Genomic DNA, 16,920 nt, shown 5'->3' with positions numbered 1-16,920 from the left:
TGGGATTATCCCATGCCTCATAATCAAAATATCGTCTTCTTCAGTGGCTCTTGTATTCTTGAATGGGTGGGAAAATAGCTTCAGTGTGAACAGGGCTGGTTCCAGCTTTTCTGCCACCCCAAGTGGGAAAAAAAAAAAAAGATGAGCAGTGGCACTTCGGCAGCAGCTAAATCGCGACGCTTCTTCAGCAGCAGTTCGGCAGTGGGTCCTCCCTCTCTTCCTCTTTGGCAGCAATTCGGCGGCAACTCAAATAGGAAGATAGGGAATGAGGGACCCGCCGCTGAATTGCCACCGAAGACCCAGACGTGCCGCCCCGATACTGGATGGAGTGCTGCCCCTTTGAATTGGCCACCCCAAGCACCTGCTTCCTGAGCTGGTGCATGGAGCCGGCCCTGAGTGTGAAGTTCCTCTGCCAACTTCTGTGCACTCTTCAGAACGTTTTGAAATCCCTCATCTGACCGGTAAGACTGTAGGTGCTTTGTCCAGTTGTTCCATTGCTCCAGATATATCAAGGTCAAGACCTCGGAGTCTCATGCTTACAACATTTATTTCACACAGTATCTCATGCCACTGTAAGGGTTTTTCTTTTTCAGGCCTATCTGATCAGAAGACTTCAGGGAACAGCACAGTTTACCTCCCAGTGGGTCCCCCTTTTAGCCCGTCTATCAGAGCTGGTTTCAACAAACACCACCAACTAATGAACCACAACACTTTATTTACTAAAGGGAAGGGAAAGAAGGGAAGAGGGATGGATTAATGACTCTGGAGATTTGGAATAAAATACATACACATGCACACATGCACTTAATGATACAAAGATGTTCTTGTACCTTTTCCAGGGGCTGCGGATGGAGAGGCTTCAGGATCCAGATCACCAAGATCAGCAACAGACACCAATGGTGGATGGCAGATGGAACAGATGAGTACATAGCCCTATCTTAACCCCGACCCTATCCCATTTAATAAAAAGGTAATAATTGGAGATATACCAATCTCCTTGAGCTGGAAGGGACCTTGAAAGGTCATTGAGTCCAGCCCCGTGCCTTCACTAGCAAGACCAATTTTTGCCCCAGATCCCTAAGTGGCCCTCTCAAGGATTGAACTCACAACCCTGGGTTTAGCAGGCCAATGCTCAAACCACTGAGCTATCCCTGCATTGTCTATGAGCGTGAGTTTAAACTAACTAATCGGACCAGGTCCGTATGTGTGAGTTTGCTTTCCCAAAATAAAATAACCAATTAACCGAAAACACTTACTGAGTGACTACTGTGGGCCAGTAGTCACTGTGGAAAAGTATACCACACCGCCGAGAGAGAGTCTGGGACCTTTTAGCTCCAACCACTCCAAACTACAAGAAACTCAAAATGAACCCCGGCTCCTCCCCTCATCCACCTATATAGGGACTTGTTGCCTAGCAACAGCAGGCTCTTCCTGTTTCCCGTCTTTTCTTGGCGTGGGGGAACAAGAACCTGACACAAAATGGAGGTTGCCTTGTCCTTTTGCCAAATCAAGATGACCTTTCAATGTACAAACCTTAACTTCAACTAGATAGATAGATATCAATAATTTGGCTAAACTAAACAGGTTTTAAACTGAAACTAACATTTCCCCTCCTTCTCGGTGTTACACCCACCATTACAAGATGTAACTGCCGACACTTATGGCTTTGCCAAATTATAGCCCACCTGATGAATAAACTGACGCATAGTAAAAAATTTACAGTGAACTTTAAGGAATTTTCTGGGAAGGAAAAGGAACGTTGCCACCAACAAGAAAAAGTAGCGGTTTTCTGTACTTTATCCAATATTTTAGTAATAGAGTCTACAGAATGGTGGATCGTGGCCTCTAATATCTGTCCTTGCCTTTGTAATTGGTTTAACTTAGTTTCCAATTCAGGGTGCTTTAGTAACTGACCTTATAAACTTAAATTCATTCCCAGATGGATTGGGTCAACATGTTTATACAATTCATATGACAAAGGCAAATTTTGAGTTTCCCATTCCCGAGAGTTAAATTTAACATCACATCCAATTAGCGTAAATACAAAATATAAACACAAATTGACTTCCTTTGGATTGACAATATTACACACTTGGTTCACAAGAAATTTGGACATTTACTTCATATACGTACACATTCAGGTTTTACAATGACTATTTCAGAAGTGGTATCATTTTGTACTAGAAAACCATAATGACATTTTCCTTCTTTAGCCAAACACACATGAGGTCCCCTATAAAATTTTGATGGACAAAGGTATCCCGCTTGAGGATACCATTGGCAAGAATTGATGGTCACATGATGATATTCCTGATTCGCATAGGTTACCCAGTGCGGAATATCCTGTGGGACCATGAGAGTATGATTGACATATACTCCCAAAAGTATTACCGGCCAAATTTGTGAGGTCTCCCCATCCCTGATGGTAAGTATGATATACTGTACTCCTTTTGCTTGTGCATCATAAGCAAAATGCAATACTCTCCAAAATTGGTGATGTTCCCGTTCGAAAGGACTAACTTTACTTATAATGGCTTGCTTTACCTCTGGGGCAATGACTGACTCCATTATATCCTTCTCGAATGATTATTTGTAACCACATTTGTACCTGGGTACAAGAGATGGCTTCAGAGGAATCTTACTGTAATTTACCCAATCCCTGTACTATGCTATCAAAATCTGACTGTTGAGTAGCATACCAAGAATGGAGGATAGTTACTAGGTCCAGATTCAATCGACCCTTGGTCAGCTTGTTTCTGCAGCAAGACTGTTCCAATGCTTGCAGGAGTAGTTGCAATATGTAAATAAAACAGCAGGCCTTGTTTCGGGTAGGCTAGCGCTGGTGCAGCAGCTAGAGCCTTTTTAAGACAGTTAAAAGCATCTTGCTCTTCCGTTCCCCGCCGTCAAGACTTTTAAGAAGTTGATATAGAGATTTAGCAATCTCCGCCTAGTTTTTGATGAATTCTCGGGAGAACCCGGTTAAGCCCAAAAACAACTGGAGGGCGGAAACATCTTTGGGGATTCGCAGTTTTGTGATAAGTTCCACCCTGTTTTTGTTTGGGAACTTCCCTTCTTGACCCAAGGTGACACCTAGGTACGACACAGTTTGTTTAACTAGTTGTGCTTTCTCGGGGTTCACTTTGAACCTGGTGTTTTGAATCACCTGTATGACTTTTTCAAGGACCGATAGATTTTGTTCTCGGGACTCGTTGACTTTTAAGATATCGTCAATATAAGTCAAAACACACCAGCAACATTCCAATGCCTGACACATGGCAGGCACTCTTTGATGACAAATAGTAGGGCTGTTGTGTAACCTCTGTGGAGTGCATGTGAATGTTAATTGCTTCCCTTCTAAAGTAAAGGCGAATTTATGTTGGTCTGCCTCTTGGACTGGTATGCTAAAGAAAGCATTCACCAGGTCCAGGACGCTGAACCAGCAAGCACCTCCATCAATAGTGGCCATTAGCTCTTGGTATTTGGCTACCACTGGTGCCAAATAAGGGGTCACCCTATTTAATTCCCGGTAATCTACCATTAATCTCCACATATGGCTAACCGCTTTTCTTACGGGCCACACTGGGGAATTACATGGGCTATTTATGGTTTTTAACACTCCTTGGTCTTCCAGTGATTTTACTGCCTTTCTAATGCTGGGAATGGCTTCCTCTGGGAACCCATATTGTTTTAGTGATCAGGGATCCGGTCCCAGAATACTGACCTCCCCTTTCACCAAACCACAGTGGATCTTATGCTTGATCCTTAAGTAGGATTTTTTTCTACTTCGGGTTCTTGCGGTGGTGAACTATACCTCTCCATGGCTTTTATAGCTGCCACTCAATGTGAGGCAGGAACAACTATTCCCGCTTGATCAGGACATTTTGAAGGTAGCAACTGGTAATTAGGCAAGTCAGTGATCACCTGTAATTGTTTTAAAAGATCATTACCCAATATTCCAGAGCCCCCTAGATGATGGATGAAGCTTTTACTGTGAAAGGTCCCACTGTGCAACTAATTGGCACAGTGAACGGAATGGTGGTAGAATCCCCTCCTGCATACCCTTCCACGGTCTGTGAAAAGGCCACAGGAATTTGTCCCGCCTTGTCACTCCCATCCTTACAAAGGATAGACACTGCTGCCTCAGTGTCTACCAAAGCTTCTTGTTTTAACCTGCCAAATTCCCCTACGATGATTAACAGGGTGACTGGCCGGCCCCAGCGGTCATTGTAAGTATGGGCAGAGTTAGGAGTGGCCAGGGAATTGGATAGGCATCATAAGAGATTGGGAGGCCCATCCCCCCATGGTTTCATTGCTCACTGCTGGTGGTTCACGAGTTGCCTTGTCAGCTCTGGAGTGGGGAGACCATCTATGTCCTGCTTATGCCAATAGTTGTCCCCACACCAGCCTACGAAAGGCCTTACGGTTGTTTTCAGGTTGCCTTTGCATCTGGTATCTAGGTTGTTCCTTATGCACACCTTTGTTCTCTGGACATCCTTTTTGTTGGAAGGAGGACTGGCCTCTTTTTCCCATCTTTGGGCTACCACCTTCCTCCTGTTCGTTGTTGGTGACAGCTGCTATTCTTTTCCCTTTAGGGTTAGAGAATGCGCCCCTCTGCAGCTCGTAACCCTCCCTCAATCTGTTCTCTATTTCACGGACAGTAAGAGGGTGAGGGTCAAAGGATCCTACTGCAATCCGAAGGGCTGGTGTTAACCCCTGGACCATGGAGTCCTTGAACTCATTTGTATCCCAACCATTACCACCCGCTAGGAGATACAGACATTTTTTCCTCCCAAAGTAGAACTCTGGTCGTTCCTCTCCCATTTGTCGATCTGTCGACCAATAATGCTACTCCTGGGATAGAAAAACTGGTACAGCCCCATGTACATTTGAGTTGGAGTCTGTACATTGGCTGCCTGGATTTCTACTGGGAGGCCTAAATTCTCTTCCAGATGAATGCACTCTCTTACTAACGCAGCCACATCTCCAAGTACCAGATTGGGGATGGCTGCCACCCTGGCCATCCAGTCTAAAGCGGTTTCCCGTGTTAATGGGCCCAGTGATTTTCCCAGGGCACGCACTTGCTCAGGGGAAAACACCTTGCTCTCCTGTCTTGTCTCACCACCTTGGCTGTGGTCACCATCACGAGTCACCACTGTGGTAGTGATCAGAGCCAAGGGGACTGGTGCTTCCGTTACAGTAGGGGCTGATGGTATAATATCCCTTCTGGTAATATTTTTATCTGGATTAGACTCCGGTGGTGATTCTTCTTAGATGCTCGTGGAGTACAGCATCAAACTCAGCCATCAGCTCCACAATTTTAAGGAAGCTTCCATAGTTTGGCACATACAGCTGATCTGAAGTGCCATGCAGTGCTAGGTTTTGTATAGCAAGCATTCTCACAATGGCAATGAGCCTTTTCAGAACATTTTGCCAGTAAAGACTCTGATGCAATCTTCTCTTGATGCTGATCATCTGTGGTGGCCTTTAACCTTAGTCTCGTCTCAAGCGCTTTCCACCTATGGAATGCTCTCTGGTGATTTGCCGCCTTCTCATGGCATGCCAGATTTCTAGCCAGATTTTTCCAGTCCTTTGTTCCTGTAGAACCCAATGTGGCTGGAACATTAGACTGGAAGAGTCTGCAACAAAAACAGTATGCAGCATTCTGGGGTTTTGAGTACATAAGCCATGGCCTCTCCACTTTGTCACCATAGGGGATTTCACACCAGGAATGTGTTGGATGGAAACTTTGATATTCATTGTCTTTGGGGAACGTGAAGTTTTTCACTTGCTGTGGCCCAGGCAGTACAAGGAAGTCCCTCAGGCTACTGCTCAAGTAGGTCCACAGTCCTGGATCATCTAGATCTAAGGAACTAAACTCAGCAGCAGCTGTTTCTTGTGCCTCCACCACACTCTTCTCTGAGCTACACTCTTCTTCAGGAATGTGCATGGTTACATCCATTTGAGATGGAGATATGGATGCTGCAGTAGCTGCCAGGTCACCTGCACTCTGACTAACTGGAAGATCAGGCATCTCCTCAGCACTCACATCCTCACTGGGGCCGGAAGGCTCAGCGTGAACATTTGTGTCTATGTATCTCAGGAGAGCTCCTTCCTGCTTAGATAGAAAAGCTTCCTTTGGTTTCTTTCTTTTTTTGAATGCTGCCCCAGAGGGGTGTTTTCTTCTTTCACTCATGACTGCTGTTCTGTGCCAGCTATAGTGGCTGTCAACACTCGATTGAAGGGGACAAATAAGCAGGCTGGTAGCAGGGCCTGAGTGAGGGAAGATATCAGTGTCTTAAGGGCCTAACTGGCTCCCACTACTTCAGTTGACTGCCTGTTCTCCTCAAGTGGGTTCAGGAAGCAGCAGAAAACAGGAAGCTCCCTGAGAAGCTGGTGTTAATCAGTCCAGGCTCCTGCAGGTGCTAGAGAGGTACATAAGAGCTCCTCCTCCTCTCTCTCCCTGCAGCTCCTGCTGCTTTCTATTATTCCCTCTCACCTTTTCTCCTGCCTGCCTATAATGTCTTTTGTGCCCTCCTTCCTCCAGCACAGCACTCCACCATCTCTGTGCAGCTAGAGCAGAGAGAATACATATGCACCAGCAGCAGACACAATTTTCCACACTCTGGGTCCTAGTGGCACCCTCCCAGTCTGGCACCTGAGGCAGCCACATCAGTTCGCCTCCCTCAAGCGGCTTGAGGAGACACAAGGCCAATAGCTGAATGAGCCAATAATCACAGGTTCTGTTGTATCACTTTAATGTGTGTGTGTGCGCGCGCGCGCGCACACACACACACACACAGAGTGTTGTTATTTCTGTGCTTGTATAATATTGGGATTTTAAAGACCACAATCAAATAGTTATTTTTTTCTATTTTATAAAAGCATTTATTAGAGTATCGCTTTAGACACCAAGGCAAATTTTCTGAAAAGTAAAAGCGTGGTTTGTGCAGGCAGTTACCATGTAAATTAAATGCACACACAATCAGATGTACACCTAAATGGTCAGTTACAGGTGTAACTCCCATGACCATTGGCACAAATTAGTTACATGATTGGGAGTACAGATTGCTGAATATTTAGGACTGATTGTTCAAAGCCATGTTCTGATAACACACTGTTTAGAGCTTTCTGTGCATCAGCTCCCAATGGTGCACAGCTGGGATCTTGTCAGTGGGGTCAAAAAAAAGAGAAAAATCCCTATGTTTCTTAGCTTAAATGGATTTGAACATAACAGACCAAGATTTTTCTCTTCAGATTTAACCACAATGCAGATATAGCTTGAACCCCCACCCTCCTATTTAATCTTTTCTATCTTATCTATGTCCCCCTCAGTGCAACATGCTCTCATTGTGTCCTTTGCAGCTCATCCTTAAACTAGCAAACCAAAAGAACAAATAACAGGCTTAGCCACCATGAGCATGGACAGCCCACGTCTCTCTTCACTCCCCCGAGGAGCAGCAGTCACTGCTGGCACATTCTCTCCACGGCTAGATTCTGCTGATGCTGCTTGTCTTCATGCTGGTGCTGCCTCCCACTGGCCCCTCCAACTTGACTGCCATTCTCTTGTTCTCCAGGCGGAGTTTCTCTTAGGGAGAGCCCCAGCCTACACTGCGGTTTGACAGGGGTTGTTTTCTGGACCCTCCAATGGCTGGCTCTCCTAGTCCTTTGAGAAACCTTTCCCACTGCCTGGTTAGTCCCTCACTGAGTTCCCCGGAATGCCCTTGGTGCCAGGTCAACATAGCTCATTCTTATTATTTGTATCACATTAGCTCTAGAGGCCTCAGCTGAGAACAGGACCACATTGGCCCTACACAAACACTGAGGGTGTCTTCACTGCAGGGTTAACCTGGGTGATCAGCCCCCAGGTTGACTTAGCCTGGGGATGAGCAGCCAGACAGCAAAGCCCTACCCCAGTGATTGCTTCCTCACCGGTGCTGTACAAGAGTGTGGCTCTAGGATTTCTTGGGGCACATCCCATGGTTCCTAATGCTTCAGTGAGCTGCGCTGCTCTATGATTCCTCCCCAGTTAATTGTGGGAGAGCCTGTCCTTTTTCTGGGCACATGGCGGGGAGTTGTGGGAAGGCCCTGGAGGACTGTCAGCATTCATGTGAGTGAGCCTGGGTCCTCACTGTGGGATGCCAGTAGAGCTGGTTGGCAGTTGGGCAGCCCAAATAGACAACCCACCACGAGCCTAGAAGCCCTGGAGTTCCAGGCCCTAGGGCAGGCTGCATGGCAGGGTTGTCCTGGAGCCCCAGACTCTGGGAGCCCTGGCAGATGCTGACTAAAACTGACTTTCTAGTCAGTTTCACAATAGGGGTTAGTCACCTAAATAGCTTTGAGGATCTGGGCCTAAGTATCTATCTGTCATGGTTGTAAAGAAAGCCTCCAAAATGGGAGCCCCATGTACCTGATGCAGACATGTGTACCTGAGTTAGCAGAGAGCCTGAAACGTCTTCGTTCGTTTCAGAGGGTACTAAATCTGATGCCCAGTTATTTCCCTTTAAATGTCAACATGGTGAGTGAACTCTTTCACTGTCCATCAAAGCATCCAAGAAAGAAGAGGAAAGATCATATTTTGAAGATCTACACAATATACGTGGTGTGACCATACATTTCGGGTAGGCAACACAGGGCAGGCTGCCTGTGGGACACTGTGATTGGTTTAATTTTTCTGCACAGGGGACTCAGCTTTCAAAAGTCTGGAAAGTTCTGCATCAATGTCAGTTTTAGCAAGTTCATGATTGCGACTGAGATGGTGATCAGCACATATTAACCTGAATCACGATCAGTGGTAGATTGACGCCCTGAAAAGCTTCACTAATGAGGTTTATCCTTTTCATTACAGTTTATTAGGTGAGCATACGCAGAAGTTGTACATGTTCGAAAGATTGGTTACCTTTGTCCCCTCTAGGGCTGGATGGGAAACAGTTTTCCAATCCCATGAAAGTTTGATATTGTCAAAAAATTTCTCATCCTGAATCAGGATGGAAAGTTGGAATCTAGGAAGTTTTTGTGAACTTAAAATCTAAAAAAAACAATTTGGTTCAGGTCATTTGAAACAGTTTGTTTTGATAATTTCAAATATTTTTCTTTCCCTTTTTTAGTGTCATATTACTGAAATTTCAAAACACAAAGTCATTGTGATCAAAACACTAAAACTTTCCAGTTCAATAATCTTGAATTTTTTTTGCCCAAAAAAAACAAACAAACCGATATTTCACGAACAGCTTCAGTTTGGACCAATCAGCATTTTTCACTGAAAACATGTTTTGTCAAATAATCCCTGACTAGCTCTAGTCCCCGTATTAGCAAGTATCTGCATCTTGTCTCAAATTCTGTGTGTGAGATTAGGCAGAATCCAGGGAATCTGAGACTTACCCTTTGTAACTGTACAACCTTCATTCATAGTTCCTCTGGAGCTTGAGTGTTCAGGTATCAAAATTGTTAATTAGCCGGTTGGGCATTATGGCCCAGATCCTCAAAGATATTTAGGCACTTTGTGCCCACAGAATAAGGTGCCTAAATACCCTTGAAATCTGGGCCTATGTCACCAGTTAGCTCTGTTTTTAATACACTATCACACCAGAAATTCTTCACTACTCCGTAGCTAGGAAGCTTTGATCCACAAGCTGTTTTTCTTCTGGCATAGATCAAATGAGTATTGCCTCATTTCAAAGCATTTGTGTGATGCCAAGGGTGAGGGGATTTATGAATGCTCAAGCCTTTCCACAACAAAACCAGTTACACACTGCACGCTATGCTGTGACTGCTAACACCAAGGTAAATTCCAGTAGGTAGCCAGCCTGAGAGGTGGCAACCATGCCCTTTTGGGAGATCCTTTTAAAGTTAATTGATTTCTTCTCCCCAGGACAGCTCTCTGTTTTGCACAGAGACAGTATGAGATTCATTATTTGCAATAAAAATACAGCTCAGACTAGATTTTCAGCAAGACCGATGATTTGTAGTAAGAATGTTCTCAGCAACTCAGCTGTCAGACAAGGTGGGTGACGTAATAATATCTTTTATTGGGCCAGCTTCTGTTGGTTAGAGAGACACACTTTCAGGCTACACAGAACCCTTCTTCTGGTTATCAACAGGTGTGTCCCCATGACTAGAGCATTCCATCTGCTACCTACAAATGCTACACTCTAATGCATATTTAATAAGAAAGACGTATTTCCTTATCCAGGGGTTTTGAATTCCTCACTGCAGCTCTCTGGCACCTGCCTACAATCCATTTCTGCATCTGAAAGCTCAGCAATAATCACAAATCTCCCTGGCGCTGGGGGATGGCAATTAGGGGTGCAGGCAGCCTAAGTTTCGGTGTTGCAAACCCTCCGTGGCTGGCTGGCTTTAACCCTTGGAATGCTGGCCTGCACTGGACACACGGAGCCGCTGCTGGGGGAAGAGTGCCATGAAATGCGTACTTTGATAGCGAGTGAGACACGTCCAGCCTGAGCTGATACAAGGCTTCACTAACATATACACCCCAATATGGCAGAACGTTGCTGGGAGGGTAGGGGAAGAATTGAGTTGATGGAAAGTGGTTGCAACTTTTATTCCCTGTGGAGTCAATAGTAAGCCAGCAATGTCCCCAAAGTGGGTGTGGTCTGCTGGGAAGAGGGAGTGGCCAAGCTGGCAAGGGGATGTACCTTGCACAGCACTGCTGGGCTGAAAGCTCCTGGACAGCTCTGGCTGAAAGCTAAGGCTCCCTGCCCAGAAAGCCACAAGGCCTGTGCACTAGCAGCACTCGCCCCAGGTAGATTCTCCCCACCCCAAGGTACCGGCCCCACGTTGCTGTCCAAGCAGTGTGGTTCGCTGGGTGCGGCTCTCACCCACTACATGCAATGGAGGTGAGCCAACATTAGTACAGTTTGCCAGGAGCAATTTGGCTCTGGTCCCATTTGAGGTTCTGTTCTGGCCCATCTCTACCTGCACCACAAGTGTTAACTTCCCACTCCATCTCGTTACACTAAGACAATGCTGGGAGTGCACAGGATGAAAAGAACAAGATATATCAGTGGCCTTATTGAGTGACATTATTTATTAAACAGCGAGAAGCCAATTTCATGAATATTCAGAGCTTTCTGCTCTGCTACACGGAAAATAATAAGAATGAATGATTCACTGTCAAGGTTTTTTTTATATCTTTATGCTAAGGCAAGAGCACAAAATGCTACAAGTCAATCAGAAATCAAAAGGATGAGTAAATGCCAAAAGCCCTCTCCAACTATTCCTGTATTTCTGCCGACCAGGCCCTTTGTAGCCACTGCAGGAGCCTAGCAGAAAGCAGGATCCAGTCCTGCACAGCCCGTTCGTATGCCCACACATATGTATAATGATCCTAGCACCAGGTCTCACAGCTGTCACATCTCCCCCTACAGAGGTTACATACAATCCCAGCCCGCAGTTATACACAGTCTTAATACAATAAGATCTTTCCAGGATATTACAGGAAATTGCCCTGTCACAATCAGAACATAGTTGTTGCTTTCTCCAGCCTTGAAGGAGAATGGATACTATGTGGAGAGAGGGGCACCTCTCGCAATTTTCATCTCTTTCAGGGGTACATGGGAGTCCCTTCTGTAGACTCCTCCCTCCGGTATTCCATGGCTCTTCCTCACCCGTACCCCCACACATTCGCCTTGCTGTTACCAGTGCAGTGCACCAAATGTTTTCGGATAACTGACTGCGTGTACTTAGTAACTTACCTTGTTCTGTCTGTTATTACTTGGAACCACTTAAATCCTACTTTTTATACTTAATAAAATCACTTTTGTTTATTAATTAACCCAGAGTAAGTGATGAATACCTGGGGGAGCAAACAGCCGTGCATCTCTCTCTATCAGTGTTATAGATAGCAAATCATTTATGAGTTTACCCTGTATAAGCTTTATACAGAGTAAAACGGATTTATTTGGGGTTTGGATCCCACTGGGAGCTGGGTGTCTGGGTGCTGGAGACAGGAGCACTTGCTGAGCTGTTTTCAGTTAAGTCTGCAGCTTCGGGGGCATGGTTCAGACCCTGGGTGTCTGTTGCAGCAGACTCACTTGTCTGGCTCAACAAGGCAGGGTTCTGGAGGCCCAAGCTGGCAGAGAAAATGGGCTCAGAGGTAGTCTCAGCACATCAGGTGACAGTCCCAAGGGGGTCTCTGTGACCGAACCGGTCACACCCCAGTCTCACAACACAGGAGGATTTTCCAGAGCTCCTGGGAAGGAAAGGGAGCCAATATCCTACTCAGCTACAGAAAGAAGATGCACTCTTAAATGGATACCCTAGTGGTCAGTCCAATATGGGGGTGAAAGAACAGCCTTGCCTCTCAGGTCTAGTAGCTGGGAATGCCCTTCCAATCTGTCTTCTTTAGTACCCGATTACAACACCCTTCTTTAAAGTAATACCGTCTTACCCTACAAGCACGGTCTGACTGCAGCAAGACCAGGCATTATGCAAAATGACCATCTGCCCCCTAACAATTTCATCCTTCTCAGGTTATTTCTGGTACTTGCATGACACCTTGGCTAATGCACCAGAGGACTGAATCAGGAACCTCAATGTGCTAGAAGGAGGAGTGATGGCACCTTGAGCTAAAGAGTCACGCTCTTCCGGGGAAGGGAGAGCATAAGATACTCTCACCTTCTATGGATTGGGCACTGAGCAGTGAGTTCTGTATCCCGCCCTGATCAGTGGGTTACATTCAGGGAGTGGCAGCCAGGCTTAAAGCTATGGCTACATATCAGTCGGGGCTGTGAAGAGGCGTGATCCCTGACCAACACAGCTGCACTGGCAGAAGTCTCTAGTGTTGATGCAGTTATACTAGTGGCAGAACTTTTACTAGGATAGCTTGGTTTTTTCCCAGAGGTGGTGGAATATACCAGCAACAGTTGCTGATATAAGCTGCATCCACACAAGAAGTCCTTTCCCAGTAAAGTATACCTACACAGGGACAGAGACCCTAGTGTAGACAAGGCCAAAGAATGGATTTTTGATCCCATGTGGCCACGTTATTTATTTAGAAACAAAAAGAATACCAGATAAAAGTGAATATTTCCTTAGTGCCTAGAGACCAGGCCAAGGGCTTACTGTGCTAATGAAGCCAGCCTCGATTGTCTGTACTTCCAGTACATCTCTAACATGACATACACGCCGCTAGGCTCAGGAGTTTTGCACAATGCAGGGGTGCATCTTCAGGTGTCAGAGGATCTGCAGACACCTGAAGGGATCTGTCACTTTATAGTTTCATCGGGAGCTGTCAGCTCTACAGACCACTCCTGGGATCACATCACTGGGTGCTGTAATAATATCTCTACAGCACTGAGGTAGCCAAACCTGAGCAGGGCTCTCTGCTCTAACCCAGCAGTTAATATCTTTCTCCAAAAAATTCCTTTGGGGCAGAAGTTTCACATGTTGGCTGGGCTCCAGCCAAAAGGAATTTGTTCTTCAAAAAGATTTTAAAAAACCAAAACATTCAGCTGGTTTGAGTTATATAAAGATGAAAATACTTATTTTGTGCTTTCAAAATATTGATCCAAGGATATATATCTATTATACTTTACAGTCAACTCACATAAAGCAGGGTTAAAAAAAAAAAGGTCACCTGCAAATGATTGGGTTTCTGCCCTTTGTTTTTGCTTCTTTATGATGCATAAAGAAATCTTGGACCAGGTTTTGTCTGTTTCCCTTATAAATCCCAGGATTGTAAAGACTGGAGACTGTTGGTTTTACTGAAGGACCTCCGGGGCAGAGGAGAAGGGGTGGTGTCAGAGCCCTGTATTGTGTTTTCTCACACCTTATTTGAAAGAGGGGGGGGTTGAATCTTTAACAAAGATCTCCTTTCTTCTAAGTGGTCATTAGGCACTGAAGTTCAAGAGGTGTCCCAAAAAAGCGAAACATTTTAAGGCAGTCTGACTAAAACTCTCTTCTTCTCAACTGCTCAGCTTTCATGGGTTGGCTCTGGGGATGTCATTATTTCACTCACTCTCCAGTAGCCCAACTCATCCAGAGTTGACAAAACCTGAATTCCAAATGTAAATGACAAGCAGAAAAGAACACTTTCCCCCCTCAATCCTTTCTGGGCTTCTTCACACATCATAAGGAAACAAAACATTTTATTTTAGATCAATTTTATTCTCTTTCCAAGTTTCCTTTAAATATCAAATATGGTGTGTGACTAATCCCCCTGGAGCAACAGTCACCCTGCTAAGGGTGAATTCATTCCCCAGCGGTGGGAACCTTCCCATCTTCTACCCCACCAATGACAAAGCCCCTGAACCTTCCTACCAGCATAATCCCTCCTGGCTTCCACCTCTCCCGCAGTCACATTGCCAACTGCAAACACAAGGGCAGTCAGATCTCAATTTCAAATACACAACGGTGAGAAGATTTTAACATGTGATCTGGTCGTTCACAGCATACGTAGTAGCATTTATTCCTTGCACTTGTCCCTGGGAGAACATGGAGGTTGGGAACACATCTGCAGCTGGAAAAGAATGTAAGGGGGAGATTGTCAGCGTACAAACCAAAATGACACTGGAAGCCACATGGAGTTGGGTGTCTTCCTGCTGTCTTCCCCCTGGATTGTGAAATGGGCATGGGGAAGGTAAGCGCTGCCCCCAGTGGGAACAGACTTCTCTAAGGCAGTAAGGAAAGGGCTGGCTGGAAGGAAAACCTCATTTCTTATCTCATCTCTGCCCATGATTTGCTGTGTGGCTTTGCCCAGGCTGCTGCATTTCTCAGCCTCATCCGTAAGGATACTAAGTAGAGCTAATATTTACACACAGGATCCACCTAGTAAGGGCTGGGGGGACTAGATAGTATTGGCACAATGCTTCGATGAAGAGTTATCAGATTAAATAATGATCATAACTATGTGGAATGGGAAGGAGGAAAAAGAGGATGTAAGACCCAGGTGAGCAAAACTGTGATAGAGCGGGTCATGAGCTTTAGATGGAGAAACTAATGGGTTTTGTTTTGTACAATATTAAATTATTGTTATTATTTATCTTGTGACAGCACCTAGGTCTCCCAGTTGTGGGCCAGGACCCCCCTAGTCTAGCTGTTGTATAGACACTGCCCCAAAGAGCTGACAATTTCAGTAATAATGTACCCACGTGTGCAGAACTCAATAGTAAAATGCACCTTGGAGTTCCTGTAGCAGAACACGACTGATATCCCCACAGTCTTGGCCCGCATTTACAGTTTTACTACGTACAAGTGGGCCAGTTCCTCGTGCTATGAAATTCAGAAAGTTACATTTTTAATTTACTACCAAATGATCTCACTGAAACATACAGCTGTTTCTCAGAAAAGGTGATCCTCTTTGTTCCATATTTTCTGTTGATGTCTCTTAGCATTTCTGTCTTCCATCACAACATTCAAGGTTAAGCTATGCCCAGAACACCAAGAGACATGAAACCAGCCTTCATCAAACAAAACCAAGTGTTCTGTGCATGTCCCAGCTGCTAAGAGCCGCAATCTGCTTTCTCAATCAAATGCAGGTACAAATGACTCACCCTCTCCCATTACAATGAGCCACAATCCAGCTGAAAGTGTTGGGGTTTTACTTATTCTTCCGAAACCACAAAGGATACAAAACAACCTGAGGAGATAATGAAATATCATCTCTCTCCAATGAAATCAGAACTCCCAAAAAGCTGAGCACTGCAATCATAGCGCTTGATTACATTAAAGGAAAACATTACATGATAAAGAATACCCTTGGCATTGACCTTCAAAGACTCTGCCCTACCTAAGAGTGATGATACACAACCAGTGTAAAATAGTCTCTCCCTGCTACACTCGAATTCCTCTGATATTTCCTTCTCCCCCCTTACATTAGTGCACAAAGTGATCAATGGACAAGAAGTCAAGTATATCCCAGGGGACAAGAATTCAGACAAAATAAAACATTCTATTTGGTCATTTCAAATGTTTATTCCTTCATGCCCCATCAGTTCTTTATTATATATAATCATTTCACTTGGCTGCAAAAGTAGAAGGTTGTTCTTACACGCCCAAGGCTTGTGTGCATTCTATCAATGTTTTATGAAGGAAGGTCTTTTTAAATGGGTGTGAACCTGAGCGGCTCAGCTCAGTAGCCATACATTAGGATCTGAAAGCGAGCTCTCTCCCAGCACGACCAGGACAAGGTCATGATGCTCTAATCAGACCATCCCTGACAGGCGTTTGTCTAACCTGCTCTTAAATATCTCCAGTGATGGAGATTCCGCAACCTCCCTAGGAAATTACTCCAGTGCTTAACCACCCTGACAGTTAGGAAGTTTTTCCTAATGTCCAACCTAAACCTCCCTTGCTGCAATTTAAGCCCATTGCTTCTTGTCCTATCCTCAGAGGTTAAGAAGAACAATTCTTCACCCTCTTCCTTGTAACAAACTTTTATGTACTTGAAAACTGTTATCATGTCACCTCTCAGTCTTCTCTTCTCCAGACTAAACAAACCCAATTTTTTCAATGTTTCCTCGGAGGTCATGTTTTCTAGATCTTTCATCGTTTTTGTTGCTCTTCTCTGGACTTTCTCCAATTTGTCCACATCTTTCCTGAAATGGGGTGCCCAGAACTGGACACAATACTCCAGTTGAAGCCTAATTATTGTATGAGTAAAGGGCAGCAGACTGTGCTTAGCCTGCCTGGACTGAGGGGGTCTCCCTAAACTGAACCTCACTTGCTAAGCAAGGGTAGGGATGCCAAATTCCAGTGAAAGAGAAAAGCGGTAGGGCTGAGTGTTTGTTCTTGGAGGTCTGTACTCTGCTTAGGGAGTCCTAACCACCAGCTGACTTCCTCTCTGCGGTGTTTAAGGCAGAGCTGCTTAGGCTCAGTTGAGGGTCCTTGTTTCTGTTCAGTGGTTACCAGAGCTGAATCCCTGAGGAGCTGGTCTAGGGGCTAAGCCTTAGACCTGGTGTGGGA

The sequence above is a fragment of the Mauremys reevesii genome, linkage group 5, assembly GCF_016161935.1.
Source record: "Mauremys reevesii isolate NIE-2019 linkage group 5, ASM1616193v1, whole genome shotgun sequence".
Lineage (NCBI taxonomy): Eukaryota > Metazoa > Chordata > Testudines > Geoemydidae > Mauremys > Mauremys reevesii.
The sequence above is the reverse complement of the archived record's forward strand: the minus strand, read 5'-3'. Positions refer to the sequence as shown.